The sequence below is a fragment of the Lepisma saccharinum genome, chromosome 11 (genome assembly GCF_977018435.1).
Source record: "Lepisma saccharinum chromosome 11, izLepSacc3.1, whole genome shotgun sequence".
NCBI classification, from domain to species: Eukaryota; Metazoa; Arthropoda; class Insecta; order Zygentoma; family Lepismatidae; genus Lepisma; species Lepisma saccharinum.
In genome coordinates, this window is record NC_139239.1 from 57471334 (window position 1) to 57486868 (window position 15535).

General features: G+C 40.5%; 1 protein-coding gene across 1 annotated transcript in view; it reads right to left on the reverse strand.

Moving 5' to 3' along the window:
• LOC145994823 (cGMP-dependent protein kinase, isozyme 1-like) overlaps positions 1–15535 on the reverse strand; it is a 331858-nt gene that overhangs the window by 220025 nt on the left and 96298 nt on the right. Inside the window, exon 2 of the mRNA XM_083131143.1 lies at positions 12146–12182. The gene's annotated coding sequence lies outside the window, so the exon portion shown is untranslated. The remainder of the gene's footprint in view (positions 1–12145; positions 12183–15535) is intronic.

The following is a 15535-nucleotide window of genomic DNA, read 5'->3' on the forward strand; positions in this document are numbered from 1 at the left end:
GGGAAGATTACACTTAGTTTTTTGAACGTTTATGTAATAAACAAAACTCAGCTAATTTCAAATACTGTATTTATTAAGACTAATAATAATAATAAGGAATTAACTTTTATAAAAAATATACATCCATATATGAATACATGAGCATGCAAAATTACTGAACATACATACAAAGCGCGCGCACGCACACACACACACACACACACACACACACACACAGTATATACGTGATTATATATATACGTACATATATACTCTATGTGATCAAAAGTATCCGGACACACTTCGAAACGTGTGTTTATCATAGAGGGCGACACAGTACTGCCATCTACCGCGTGGAACACATAGTGAGCGAACTCAGTAGTCTGCAGACAGTGTGAGACAGCAGTATGGGATGGTCTGAGGAACTCGCAGACTTTCAACGTGGTCAGTTGGTTGAGTGCCACTTGTGTAGGAAAACTGTGTGTGAGATTTCCACCCTCCTAAACATCCCTCTGTCCATTGTTTCCAATGTTATAGTGTAGGGATGTGTACAACCCAAAAGCGTGCTGCCCAACCTCCCTCGTTGACCTTCAAAGACCATCGAGTGTTGAAGAGGGTCGTACAGCATTATCGTCAATCATCCATCGCCACCATCACACAGGAATTCCGAACTGCGTCAGGATCTACTCCAAGCACCATTACTGTTTGGCGCAAGGTGCGGCAACTTGGTTTCCGTGACCGAGCAGCTGCCCATAAGTCAAACATCACACAGACAAATACCAAACGCCGCCTCGTTTGGTGCAAGAAACTGGACCATAGAACAGTGGAAAACCGTTGTGCGGAGTGATGAATCACAGTACACAATGTGGCGATCCGATGGTAGGGTGTGGATGTGGCGAATGCCTGGTGAACGACATCTACCAGCCTGTATAGTGCCGACAGTGAAATTCGGAGGTGCCGGGGTTACAATGTGGTCATGTTTCTCCTGGAGGGGGCTTGGCCCCCTTGTTGCTTTACATGGCAATGTCACGGCATAAGCTTCCGTTGACATTTTAACAGCTTTAATGCTGCCTACCGTCGAAGAACAGTTCGGGGATGACCGTTGTGTCTTTCAACATGACCGAGCACCCTTCCATACTGCAGGGCTTGTGGGGGAGTGGTTTGACGACAACAACGTCTCACTAATGAACTGGCCTGCGCAGAGTCTTGATTTGAAACCCATAGAACATCTCTGCGATGTTTTGGAATGCCGACTTCGTGTTAGACCACACCGATCCACATCAATACCTCTTCTCATTTTGGCGTTCTGCGAGGAATGGGCTGCCATTCCTCAGGAAACCTTCCGGCACCTGATTGAAAGTATGCCTGTGAGAGTGAAAGCTGTCATCAAGGCTAAGGGTGGGCCAACACTGTATTGACTGCCAGTGTTCCCGATGGAGGGTTGCCCAAACTTGTACTTTATTTTCAGGTGGGTGTCCGGATACTTCTGATCACATAGAGTATATATCTCGGATTCATTCATACTTTTCTCATTTGTTGTAATGAATGGTTTCGTTTTGTCTAGATCCTAAGACAATATTGAAAAACTATTTCAATTTTTCTTATTTACCATTTTTTAATCACTGAATTGTTCCTCTTAGGCGGCTGTATCCTTTATTCTATACAAATATTTCCCGAATTGGGCGTGTAACTTGTACTTGTTTAATAAGAAAAGCACAAAACGCGGCGTTTGAAGTGTACTCTTTTTTACTGCATAATACACAATGCCGTAGTAGGCAGCAGTAAGTAGTCCTATAATTATGGGTCACGATTCAAGCATATGTGCCCTATAGCAGAGTCCCACAAGAGTGCACCATGAACCTCACCGTCCGGCTGAGCTGTAGCTCAAAATGTTTTTCTTGGTATACCCAACGAAAATAGAAATAGTAGGCAAATTGCCAATTACCAGTTTCATTCAGTTGATGATCATAACTTGAAATGGTAACGACAATAGGCAGAAGACAATATATGCTTCACATCAACATAATTCCATATCTCAAAACAATATAGGATTTACAATAAAAGAGAATGACAATAATGATGGACAATTTGCCTAATATTATCTTTACCGTTGACTGTACAGTTCCCACAACTAAGTTCCTACCCATACTGTAGGGTGTTGTTTCCCAACGTATGTTCCATGCAAACATGATGACTGACAGTGCTGTTAAACGAGCCCTTAGAAAGGGCAAGCAAGATATGTCAATTAGTTATTCAAGCCCTTAGATGGCAAATACTTTTCCTCATCAGTATCTGACACACCTGTACGTTGGTTGCTATCCCCTCCGCTGTGAATGCGGCATCCAAGTGTTCAAATTCCTCTCCCAAAGCCAAGGAAAAGCTCTAGCTGGCAGAGAACAGAGCACGTGCTGTCTAGTGCATTGAAGGAATCACGTGATTACTGGCAAAGCCTTCCAGCAGACAATAGACCATCTAGAGAAAACCTTCTGGCCTGTAGCAAGCGCTCAGGCATTGCTATACGCTCGTGTTGTTGTACGATTGGAGGTCAATAATGATATCGCTCCAGCTGTCCACACACTGCCAGTTTGTTTCCACGGATGGATTCTTATGACGTCGTCGCGTCGCTTTATCAAGCACCATCATTGTTAACGGAACGACCCAAAGAGTTCACAGGATCCAGATAAGGAAAATAAATATTGACGTTTCTATTGGATAACACACACGAACCAATAGCTTTAAATTAATTTTCACCCCATTGAGACCGCGTCCTTTTTTTCAACATCGATGTTTGAATTCTGATTCCCATGTACTTTTCCACCTTGAACTAACAGAACAGAAGACGTCCGTTCAAGGTTTATTGAAGATCGAAGCTGTACGAAGGATTCTGTGTTATTGTTTGCTCAATACAGATCGGAGGAGTAACAATGACTGCTGAAACCTCACAAGTGGCGGTGTAATTTCTCTTTCTTGAGTTTTCTTGTGTCGCCAAAGGAATATACACTCTTGTGGCAGGATCTGAGAACCTGGCATCCACAGAGCCCGAATATATATTATGTTCAAGGTACCCTCACTTTGTGTGTGTGTGTGTGTGTTTGTCTATTCGACATTCGAAGATCATATTTTTGAAGATTAAGAAATTAAATTCATAGCAGTGTTGAGCATCATTTGTACAATAATTTGGCAGACTTTATCAGGAGTACGTCGTTTATAAGCGGCAGAGGGAAAAGGGGTGGGGGGAGCAAATCCCTTAGTTTGTGTACATATTCATTAGTCAATTATACTCTGTCCCGGTAAACTCTGGAGCGAGCGAACGAAAACAAGTGTCTGCGAAAGTAGTGACTCGGAGAGTGCTCGACCAATGAACAAGTGCGAGGAACGGGATTGCGTGGAAAGGGAAAAGCGACTGTACCAGCCTTTCCAGTAGCATGTACTGCTTCGCTCCGCCAACTAACTTTCTCCCCTACTCTGCCATTATGTGCAGCCTTGCTCCATAGCTTCTCTGGATAGAGTATACATGCGCGCAACATCTATGACGTAGTTTTGGCATGTGATCTCTTTATTTGTTATTTTCTTTTTTCTACTGTGAACTGGCCTTTTCTTTCTTTCCTTTTTTGGTAAGTTCTCAAATGTGTGGAATTAACACAAGGAAATAAGGTTCCATCTGGAAGGAACTATATTGCTTCCAGAATTTAGTTAATGAGACTCAAATGACCTAAGATTCACCTCAGGCGTGGGGAAAACTACGGTAGCCGGACAATTGCGAAGACGGACAATTGCGATGAACACAGTTAGAAGTGAAAGGGCGGGTGGACAATTGCGATGACATTCTAAATCTTTAATCAAATTGAAGGGTGACTTAACACCCCGTACAATACCTCTTACAAAAGAATTATGTGAAATATTGATATTTTCGAATAAGACACTGATTCCTCTCATACTTTCTCCAGGCTTGAGACTGACAAGGTAGATTGTAAACGTACTTGCATTACAACCACTTTGACGTGTTTAAAATCAGTGTTATTTCACACATCGTCAGTCATAACTATTTCCTCATTCTCGTATTTTTGTTATTACTCTTCTCTCTTCTTTTTTTTTCTCGTCAGCACGGAAGTGATTCGTCAAACTTGGCTAGGAATTTGGTTCAATCAAATTTTTGAACATGGCTAGAGCCAACAGACACCTTTTGAAGTCACCCGTCCGTTTCCTCATATTTGCGAATACACTTTCCAACTCTCTCGTCGATTTTAAGGTCACGCTTCTTCCTTTTATGACCATCTAGATTAAGTTCCATCCACATGTACAGTATGCGCCAAAATATACAGTACTGAAATGAAAAGATGAACAAATGTATAAGACATGTTACAATATAGTGACTGGTCTATATGCAACTCATATAACAATGTGCCTTTTGGGTTGCATAACTGTCAGGAAACCTTAGGTTAGGTTAGGGCATGTGGAGTGAACGATTGTCATTTGGATTGCATATAGACCAGTCACCTTTTTCAAACTCGGTCCACCTTCACGACCGCTTCCGTATGAGCGGAAATAATGCTCAACTATGAATACTTTTTCCTCCGTCGAGAGACCCATTTCCAACAACAACTGCACAACACAACTTCCTTTTCACTACTGCGAACACGTGCAGCTGGAGCTATGCCCCGTCGACAAAGGCAACCACGTGTTCGAGATGCGCGAGTTTCAGTACTGTATATTTTGGCGTATACCGTACTTGATGTTGGTGTCTTCTGCTTGGCTCTTGAGGCAGGCCAAAACATCATGATTTTTTTGATGCGTTCTTCCAAGCCACCTATTTATTTTGTTGTTCCAACCTTCTACAGCATTATTAGTTCTGTGGCGCCTTTGGTTAGGTTAGGTTAGGTAGTGATCGTCGCAATTGTCCTACCATTAATTTGTAAAATGACCTTCAAGGCCAAAATCATCGAAATTGTCCGTCATTTTGATTTCATCGCAATTGTCCGCCATCGCAATTGTCCAAGATTCAAAACTACACTCTGTCTCTGGAATGCGTGAAGAAAGCAAGTGAGTGGAGAAAAGCAGAGCTGGTAGCTACAGCCGCGTTATCCCCTTCATGCAGTCAGTTCCTCTTTCACATGTTCATTGATAAAGCCCTCTCGAGACACTACTTGCGCAGAGGACTTGTTTTCGTTCGCTTGCTCCAGAGCAAGCACACTGCAGTCTTTAGTTTTTAGCACTAAATTCTGATAGTACTAATATTCATTTTACAATATATTTACATATTTTCATTGTATATACTTCCTACTTCAAAAGAAACACTGAAGGGAATAATAATAAATAAATAGTATTGAACAATATTTCTTCAATTACAATTGCTAAATTTTCACACGAAAGAATACAACAAGGAATCACATCCCCGCACACATTAAAATAAAAACATTTCTTAGTAACCGAAAATCTACAGGTTAGTCAATAACCATGGAACTGGCGGCATAACACATGAAAAGTATTCTGCTTTAATCCTTGCATTCTAAATGCCCAACTACTCATTTATGCGTACACGTAACAACCATCAGCAAGAGCAAAACACCACAAAAGCATTATTACAGCAAACTTCTTCAAGTCACTCAGCTCTTTTCCCAAGATACTCAGTTTTTATATGCGAGCGGAAACCGAGACTCTTTTATGGCTTCCATAACGTTCATCATCAGCAGAACATCTTGATTAAATATTTGTCCTAGTGCGAGAACCCTGAGTGCTGATGCCTCAGAGTTACGAATGGCCACTTTAGCTTCCAGGGTTGCCCGCTTAGGACGGCACGACATGCAATGGTGTAATTTGGGCTCAGTAATGGGGCTTTACTAGCTATTTAACTCCATCCATAATTGCTGTAATCCTTGTAACCCGTTCCCTGCTGAAAGGAGTTATGGGAAATGCGACGTCGTCCATAACAAAAATTATATTGGTAAGTCCTTAATTCTTCATCCTTTTTCCTTAAAGGACTGTTAAAATCTAACTAAACTAGACGAACAGTCAAAACTAGAGTGAAATTTATAATAAGTATATAATCACAGATATTTTTTGTAGAAAATATTTTCACTTTAAAATGAATTTAAGTTTTTCGATAAAATGTCCTTTTTTTATATAAAATTCTATAAATGCAACTATATCTTAGAAATTCTAACATTCTAGAAATATATCAGAACAATATCTTTTGATTTCCAGTAACTAAGAAATAAATATGAACGTCCTTCTTTTGGAAATCCAAGAATCTGGAAACTAGTCAAGTCTTTGGAACTTAATACTTGAGAAATTTATCATAGAGTCCATCAGGTATATCAAGATTTTTAGAAATCTACTGATGAAATTCATGAAAGGACACTCACAAAGAACACCCATGGCCAGGCCTGGGAACTTCTATGGTGAAACCTAAAGTCGACCACTTAACACGTTCCATCACCGAACAGGCAGAAATTCATCAGATCATCCATTTCAGAATTTTTGTAATTATCGTATTATATGTTATTATATCCTGTTCCAGTATAAGTAAGTAATTGAAATGCTAAGTGTCAGAGCCGGTCTAGAATTACCAATAAGGCGGTGGCATTTCATTAGGAGAGCGCATTGAATAAAGATTTCGCTTCCCCCTACAAAAATCCAGATCGAAAAAGTAGTATAGCATGATAGGCTATAGTAGAGTAAACTAAAGCCAGTTAGAAATACAGACCTTAAAATTACATATAGATTGGATAGTATAGGCACCAACCAACTTCTTTCATACGGAATGACGCAATAGGAGGTTACTATAATCTTCAGAGGCGCCCTGGGTTCGAATCCCGGTTTGGGTATTGGTATTCTTTGTGAGTGACTCTTCATCGATTTCATCACATTACTCATCCCCATCTTTGATATTAGCCAAAAGTGGCAGAAAGGCGAAATAAAATAAGCCAACACCAATTCCGGAAGCCAACTCATCGGTAATTGCTGACGCTGAAGTTTCTTGATGTTTGTGTTTGAAGTGCCATTTCCTTGACTTCTATATCCATTATTCCCCAGTTTCTTTGATGTTTATGCGATCTTAATTTGTTTTCCTCTGCATCTGTCGCTCGAGGGTTTTATCTTCTTCTTTCGTTTACTTTGAATTCACTCTGGCCGCGGGGTGCGGTGAGTGTTGTGCATTATGGCCGCAGTGTCTATTTGGTTTACTGCGGGGTTCTGGTGTCCTTTAAGTTCGTTCCAGAACTTTGTTGTTAGTCTTTTAATGACAACTTCTATCTTGTCAATTTCGAGATCTTCATGGATTTGCTGATTGGTTGTGTATCTATCGTGGCCGCTGATTATTCTTGTAGCTTTGTTCTGAATTATCTGGACGGTAATTAATGGATTTTCTTTGTTAATTTGTGGAAAATTTGTTTATTTAGTAGACCTGATACTAAATGTGAACTAATATTATTATTATGACGCTAATCAGACATTATATTTTGCCATGCCTTTTAGTATTCGAATATTGTGTATTAATAGGATGGTACGTATTATTTTTTAATCAGTAAAAATAATTATTTTGTGCTGCCATCTATGAAGGAAAATTGCAAGCTTGATATTTTCAGAGCTTAATTTCATTTTTATGTTAGATGTTTAGGTTGGAGATAATAGAAGGAAGAGTGGCAAGGGTGTATTCTGTATGCACCTTTTCGGTGCCCTAACGGAGACTTATGTTCCAGTGGGCTAGTTCGGCCCTGCTAAGTATTAAGATCCCAGGAACAAGCACAATATGACATGGGTCACTTGGTATATACGGTCAAGGGAACTTCTGGATTGTAACCATGCAATTTTTTTTAATAGGGTCGTTACAACCTATCAGTGACCGTGGCTGTACGATGGAAAGCCATTGTAAGTTGAGAATTATAGAAGTTTTAGGAATACAAAAATGTAATGTTAGAACTAGACAAATCTCCAACCTTCATTTGCAAAGAAGTTTCCTTCATGTAAAATAATGAAATACAATTATGACCGTTCATACTGAAGTCAACCACCTAACGGGAGGGATTCCACAGCAAACGAAGCATCTGTTTGAAGCAGTGACGCACTTACGCAACGTGGGTGTCTGAAGAAGCCACCACCGGCTGGACATGAGTGGAAGCGAGGAATGTCAACAGAAAGAGAGCTTCTCCTACCAAACTTTAATAAGGACTTGGAATTCCCACCAACGCACCAGGAGCAAGCACGTGCGAAGGAGCCATCAAACTGGTCCTCTGCAGAAGCGCATCCTCAGAGAAGTGTTTAAACACATTGTTTACTCGCTCCCTCTCTCCCCCCTCCCTCTCTCTCTCTCTCCCCCTCATACTCTCTCTGCCCGAAGTCCGTCTGATGTACATCTGCTCTGGAGTTTGAACGCTATGAAAAATGCATTGTCATTTCAACAGATACGTGGGATACATTTCTGGAATTATCCTCGTGTAGTTCCGAACGTTCTCGAGTTCTGTGCCTCGCCTTGTAATCAAGGGGTCCCGGGTTCGATAGCCAATGGAGGCACATAGAGGTTTGAATCCCACATTAAGCTGTAGGTCCAGTCCTGATTAGACTTACTATGCATAATATCGACTTAAAATTAAAACACCAAATCAATCAATCAAATCAATCGAGTTCTGAGCCACCTCAACAAAGCACTCTCGTTCCGGCGCGGTAGCCGCCGCTCCGTAGCCTAGTTGATCGTGAGACTCACTGTATTTGAAGGAAAAAATCACTTTGGCTGGCATTGTCTATTCGCCGAGTGACAAGGTGTCTGTGAGGATTTTTCACTTTTGTAGGCGCGTAGAGAAAAATTGTGTTTGCCCTCAACCAATCAAGGAAGGTTCACAGTGGAGACGATTTGCTTATTGTTTCGTTCTGCATTTCAAAAATTAACAGCCGCAACGTTTTAGCAATTTGGTGTGGGCAACCTAAAGGTACTCTTTTCTAGAACTGTCGCCCGACGGAGGCGTACACCGTGACGATTTACCTCGACACATCTCCAATTGTTTCAGTCGAATGTGTTTTACTAGCTGCGTCTTTTTTTGCAAAACGCAATGGCTGTTTAGTTCGGCAAAAAAGACACAGCTATGAAAACACATTCGAATGAAACAATTAGATATATGTCGAGGTAAATCGTCACGGTGCACGCCTCCGTCTGGCGACAGTTCTAGAATAACGTACCTTTTTGGAACGTCTCTGTTCTCCCAGACCTTCTTGATTCAACTGCGAAGCCACACCAGATGTTGACTGACCCAAGCGTGGTCTGATGCTAAAGAATTTACCGGACACCGTATTGAACACCGTCGTCTACTGACGTCACGATAATTGTTCTCGTTGTTAGGTTAGGCATGTTAGGTTTAGAGCTCAGCATAAGTAATGCCTTTTTGCTGAAGCCCAGAAAAACTGCCGTGTATTTATGCTAAGAGAACTGAACCTAACAACGAAGGCATTCCGCACTGACGTCAGTAGACGACGAGGTTCAATATGGTATCCGATAAGTGAGATCCAAAGCAACAAAGCACTGTACCCACCCCCACCACAGCATCAAAGAGAACCTTCCGGCACGACTTTTTCCATCCTTTTTTTTACATTTTCTACAGTTAGTGTACTCAAGTACATTGTTACTCCATTTTGTAATTGACACTTGCACTTCTTTTAAAGAAAAAGCTTTGAAAGTTATGGGGAAATTTTAGTTAGAACGTTTATATTGCGTGAACTCTCAAATAAGATACTAATTTTTGGATTTGTGAAAGTTGTGGAACTATTCATTATTTGGATTTGAAAACAAACTGGTTTCTATATTTAACACTCAAATTTTTGATTTAACGCATTTTTAACTTTCTTATTCTGTTCGAATACTAGCTAATTAAACTTTGTTTAGGTATATCAAGCTTTCCTTTTTCTTTCGTAATTAGAACACTGCTAATTCACAGTTAGGGTAGGAGGTCAACGTACCAGTGCGATCCCTTCCCGACGCCCGTGAAGATGAGGATGAAGTTAGCTGTCATAAGTCTTTCTACAATTCACCTGGTCGATCCGAGAAAATCTCTTCATGTTTGTTTCTTGTTATCGACGTCTAGTAGTTCGACGGGGACGGCCATCAATAATACCAAAAGCCCTCGGGAATATTGGTTTGAGTTGGTGTTTTAAGTCCACTTTATGCACAGTAAGGCTAATCGGGACTGGACCTACAGTTTAAAGTGGAATCCGAACCACTTGTGCCTCCACCGAGTATCGAACCCGGGACCCCTTGATTACAAGGCGAGGACGCTACCACTGCGCCATCGGGGAGGCCCTCGGGAATATTCAAACAAGATCGTAACTTAGAGGTTGATAAAGGCATAGCAGACGAGGGTGGAGGTAAACTTACTTGGGTGGTGGTTTTCTTTGCCACTTTGTGCAAGAGCCACGCCACGAGGAATCGACTCTCCTCTTGCGTTCCAAGGGGGAGAGTCAGCGAGGCGGCGATGACACACAAACCTGTTTTCGTTCTTTTCGTGCGAGGAGGAATCAATAGCTCCAAACGACACGCCAGGTACGCACATGCATGTGTGTTTGTTTGCGTTGGGGAGCTCGAACAGGCGTAGGGAGATTGCATGCAACCAGACGAGAGCCAAAGGGTGGGACCCGTTCTTAGTCACACGTAGGTCTCGCTGGCGGCGTTGGCAAAGTCAGCAGGAAGGCGGGGAACGAGTATTTTGGTCTCTTCCTCTACTCCACCGACGAATAATTAGCACTTGAACATTCCGTTAATGACGTCCAATAACTTACGCAGACGACGCCTCACACACACACCTGCACGCAGGACAAGTGAAAGTGACGCCAAGAGCATTGGCCCTCTCTCAAAAAGGAGAGGCAAATTTGCAAAGTGCCAGAAAGAACCACGGTACTGTTTCTATTCTTTGTACATAAATTGTAATAAGTCTTGGTCATGATCAGTGTTACCGAACTATGCACAATGAATTTTAAAAATGATTGAGTTTGTGCATCTATTTTAAAACAAAGCCGTTGTAGTTTCAGGTGAAAATCCTTCCCTTTCACCTAAGCTGTTACATCATCGGGCGAAGTAGGCCACGTGATTGGTCACTTGCGGAGCTGCCTTTCCTACGCGTCACAGCAGGCGCTCGAAACAGCCAATCAGAGGAGCATATTCATAAAATCTGGCTATTGGAGGTAGGAAATTACACCGGCCGTACTTCAGCTATTTAACATGCTCTGCCCAGAATTCGAGCCTAAAACCTTGATCACGAAACGATGGCAGTGTACTTCGCCCGAGCCTGTTTATAAGAATTGTCGCAATGGAATAAACAGTGAATTATTGTATTATTGTTGTGATTGAAAATTGTTGAAAAATGTTGTAGCATCAATATTATCCAACTCAGGTCTTCTTCATCAAACGAGAAATAAAAACTATGGACCACATAAATAAAGGTACTTGTTTTATTGATATTCCCATAGTTCGTAAATTAATTACTGGTGTGAGACGAGGCTTACAACCCAAAAGTGTATGTGACTGTACAATTGAGTGTAAAGGAAATAAGACCACGAGAAGGATGATGAAAGATTGAGAGAGAAAAATGGTAAGGGCGTACAGAACAAAACCGAGGACACTAATTAAGAAAGAAAGAACCAATTTTCGTTTCATTGATTGATTTGTTTCGTGTTTTAAGTCCACTTTATGCACAGTAAGGCTAATCTGGACTGAACCTGCAGTTTAAAGTGGGATCGGAACTACTATGTGCCTCAACCGGGTATCGTACTCGGGACCCCTCGATTACACGGCGAAATGTCATTCGACGCTGGGTGGGCGCCGGGGCCACTTCCAACGTTTAGAAAAGTTCCCGGATTTGAACCGGCCGGGGATCGAACCCGGGACCTTTAGCATGGTAGTCAGACGCGTTACCGACTGAGCCACCGCGGCCACTAACTTATAACTTAAGCATAAGCAAAAATGAATGAAATGGGCTGTTTTGTGTATCTTACCACTACTCCAACCAAAGAGTTATTACCCGAAATATTTTTTTCAGCTGCTAGTAAATAACAAACAAAACTGGCAACACTGATTCATCTTTACCAAACCCGAATGATCCAGGTATTTGCACTTTAACTACTGATAATGTGGGATGAAACAAGTATATAGTCATTAAGTAACATGGTTGCATGCATGCACTGAACCTACCTGCACTGAATCGTAGATGAAGCTGCGTTGTCTCCACCTGAAACGAAAGAAGGTGCAATTAATTCTTCTTTTATCACTAAACTTGAGGGACCTACCTACCTCAACGGTTGTTTGAACCATGTATTTAGTCATCTTATAATAATATTCAACATAACTACACAATGTTTACCTAAGATCAGATCATTTGTCTTTTTTTGGAAGTAGAGAGAGAGAGAGAATGAATTTTAAACAGTTGAATTATTGTATTCCCAAGGATAGTAGCTAGTTGTAATTTCAGGTGTTTCAAAACAGATCACTTACTGAACTTTCAATTATGTCAGAACAGATTAATTGTTGAAATTTTAATTATGTCAGAACAGATTAATTGTTGAACTTTCAATTATGTCAGAGATCAATTGTTGAACTTTCAATTATGTCAGAGCAGATCATTGTTGAACTTTCAATTATGTCAGAGCAGATAAATTGTTGAACTTTCAATTATGTCAGAGCAGATAAATTGTTGAACTTTCAATTATGTCAGAGCAGATCAATTGTTGAACTTTCAATTATATCGAAACAGATCACCTGTGGAAGTTTCAATTATATCGAAACAGATCACCTGTGGAAGTTTCAATTATATCAGGGCAGGTCTATTGTTGAACTTTCAATTATGTCAGAGCAGATCAATTATTGATCTTTCAATTATATCAGAACAGATCCCTTGCTGAACTTTCTATTATATCAGAACAGATCACTTGCTGAACTTTCAATTATGTCAGGACAGATCACTTGTTGAACGTTTAATTATGTCAGAGCAGATCAACTGTTGAACTTCCAATTATGTCGGAACAGATCACCTGTGGAAGTTTCAATTATGTCAGAACAAATCGATTGTTTAGCTTCCATCTATGCGAAAATTGATCAGATGCTGAACTTTCAAGCATGACAGACAGATCCATTGAACTTTTAATGAGAATGGATCAGTCGTGTCAGAACAGATCCATTATTAAACTAATGTCTGAAACTATCAACTGTTGCACATTCAGTCATGTAGAAATAGATCATTTGTTGAACTTCCAAGCAGAAAAGATTAATTGTTGTAGTTTTAACCAGGCTAAATCTTTTACACTTCTAGGAAAAGACTTACTCGTACATTCTTTTCTGAATGTTGTATCCATAAATCTTTGAGCAGACAAGATATTTCAATACTTTTACTCTCTTCAAATGAAGTTATAATACAAATCTATTATAAAGTGAACTTGCTGCTTAGGAGTACTATATTTTAACTTCCTTAATAGCTTTATTTGTGAATCGCAAGGCCCAAGGAGGATTAGAACCAAAATTTCTGTGGAAGAAAAGTAAGTCTTCATTCTCGGAAGAGGGTAGGTGAGATTAAGGAAACGGAAAGGAATAAGCGCGATATAAGCACGAAAACTTAATTTCGTGATTATTCCGGTGACTGTCAGACACAAAGATCGAAGAAGTAGACAAACCCTTGCCCGAGTCTCGCACGACCCAAATCATCCTCATGTTTCTTTAAAGTAGGCAGACTGAGTCAACGTTGATTTGAATCGAAGCGAAGAAAAGGTGATTGATGTAAGGCAGAGAAACGAGGCAAAGCATCCAAGGAACGGACCACTCAGGGCTGCCAACTTGGCATATATCGTTGGAACAAAGGCACCTGGAACTGATCGAAGCAATTAGATTGAAGTGACATTCTGATGAAATATGTGAAATTAAAGTTGTCCGAGGAACTAAAGGTGTGCATGGTTGAATGGATCGTAAGAGGAAACGAAAGGTGATGCGACTGCCAAGATGTAGGATAAAGGAAGGAGCAGCTGATTCTATGTCACCATTCTTAAGGGAACAGTCAACAGGTAAAGAGTAGTGAGCGACTGAACCAGTGTGTTAGAGTGTCATATTCGGTGATGCAGTTGAATATGAAACTGATCGTATCCACGGGTATAGAATTCAAATGAATTCCGAAATTTGCCTAAACCAAATTTATTTTATTATGCGACTTTTTCACACATACCAAGGGGAAATCTACCAAAGTATTTAGAGATATATTTAATATATATTGTTTATGGGAAATTCAAACTGAATTAAGTAGATTACAAAATTACTCTTGCTTTGTCCTACAGTTCCTAATAAACTACGTGTATATATTATTTCAAAGTTTTTGCTGCCAAATTGTAGCCCACTGTGAATCCATAACAATAATTTGTATTTCGTTTCTTAAGTTCGAAAAGTATAATCTGCCCCGAGATGTGAAAATCTCAGTAGAATTTGAAGTGTGCACAACATGGGGAAAACAAGTTTTCGTTCAATATCTGTCCCTTGATTGATTTCGCTCAAATGCAGCTACCATAAATATTGCATCTTGTAAGCAATTGCTTGCTTGGATATATATTCGAGTTAAAATCCCGTTCTTAGAGGGTTCGTAGTATCAAAACGAGGCGTCAAACAAATAATAGAAATATTAAGAAAAGTATAACACCATTAAGCCTTGTACTTGTACTTGTACTTGTACTTTTGTACTTGATACAGAGTCTGAAGAAGACCTTGCTAGAAGGTTGAAACGTTACGTTAGTTTATGTTTTTAATAAAATAAATTACTGCCTTGGTCAGCATAATTAGTTTTTCATAAGAAAAGTAGTTTGGCCTTAATGACCTATATACGTTGTGAAAGATTGCGTGGTTACACGTGTGATATATTGTATTTATACTGGAGATGAGAATGGAAGTTGACCTTCGAATCCTAGATAAGGATAAAACGAATATTTATAAATCGAGACGAGTACAAATACGAGACGAGCATTTACAACTCGAGATGGGATCGAGGACCTCGCCGATGGCGTAGTGGTAACGTTGGCGCCTTGTAGTCAAGGAATTCCGAATTCGATACCCGGTGGAGGCACATAGTGGTTCGGAATTTATTTTAAACTGTAGCATACAGTCCTGATTATCTCAAACAGGCACAATGCGAACATCCTAGTTTATAGCAGTGCCTCCCCGATAGCGCAGCGTCGTCACCTTGTAATCAAGGGGTCCTGGGTTCGATACCCGGTGGAGCCACATAATGGTTCGGATCCCACTTTAAACTGTAGTCCCAGGTCCGATTAGCCTTACTGTGCATAAAGTGGACTTAAAACGCCAAATCAATCAATCAATCAACCTAGTTTATACCCCCTTGGCATCCCTGTGAGAGTTCATGATGGTCAAGACAATAAAAACGGATGAACTGTGAATGTTAACGAAAGTTGCCTTTTTAACATACGCCAACCACAAGAAAGAAAGGAGTGGATTGTATCGTTAGGGTGCAGATTCCTTAGAGGCAAACGCTTCGACGCAATTCATCTGGTAGCTACAGGAAAACGGGAGAAAGGTTAATTAACCAGAACGGGAATT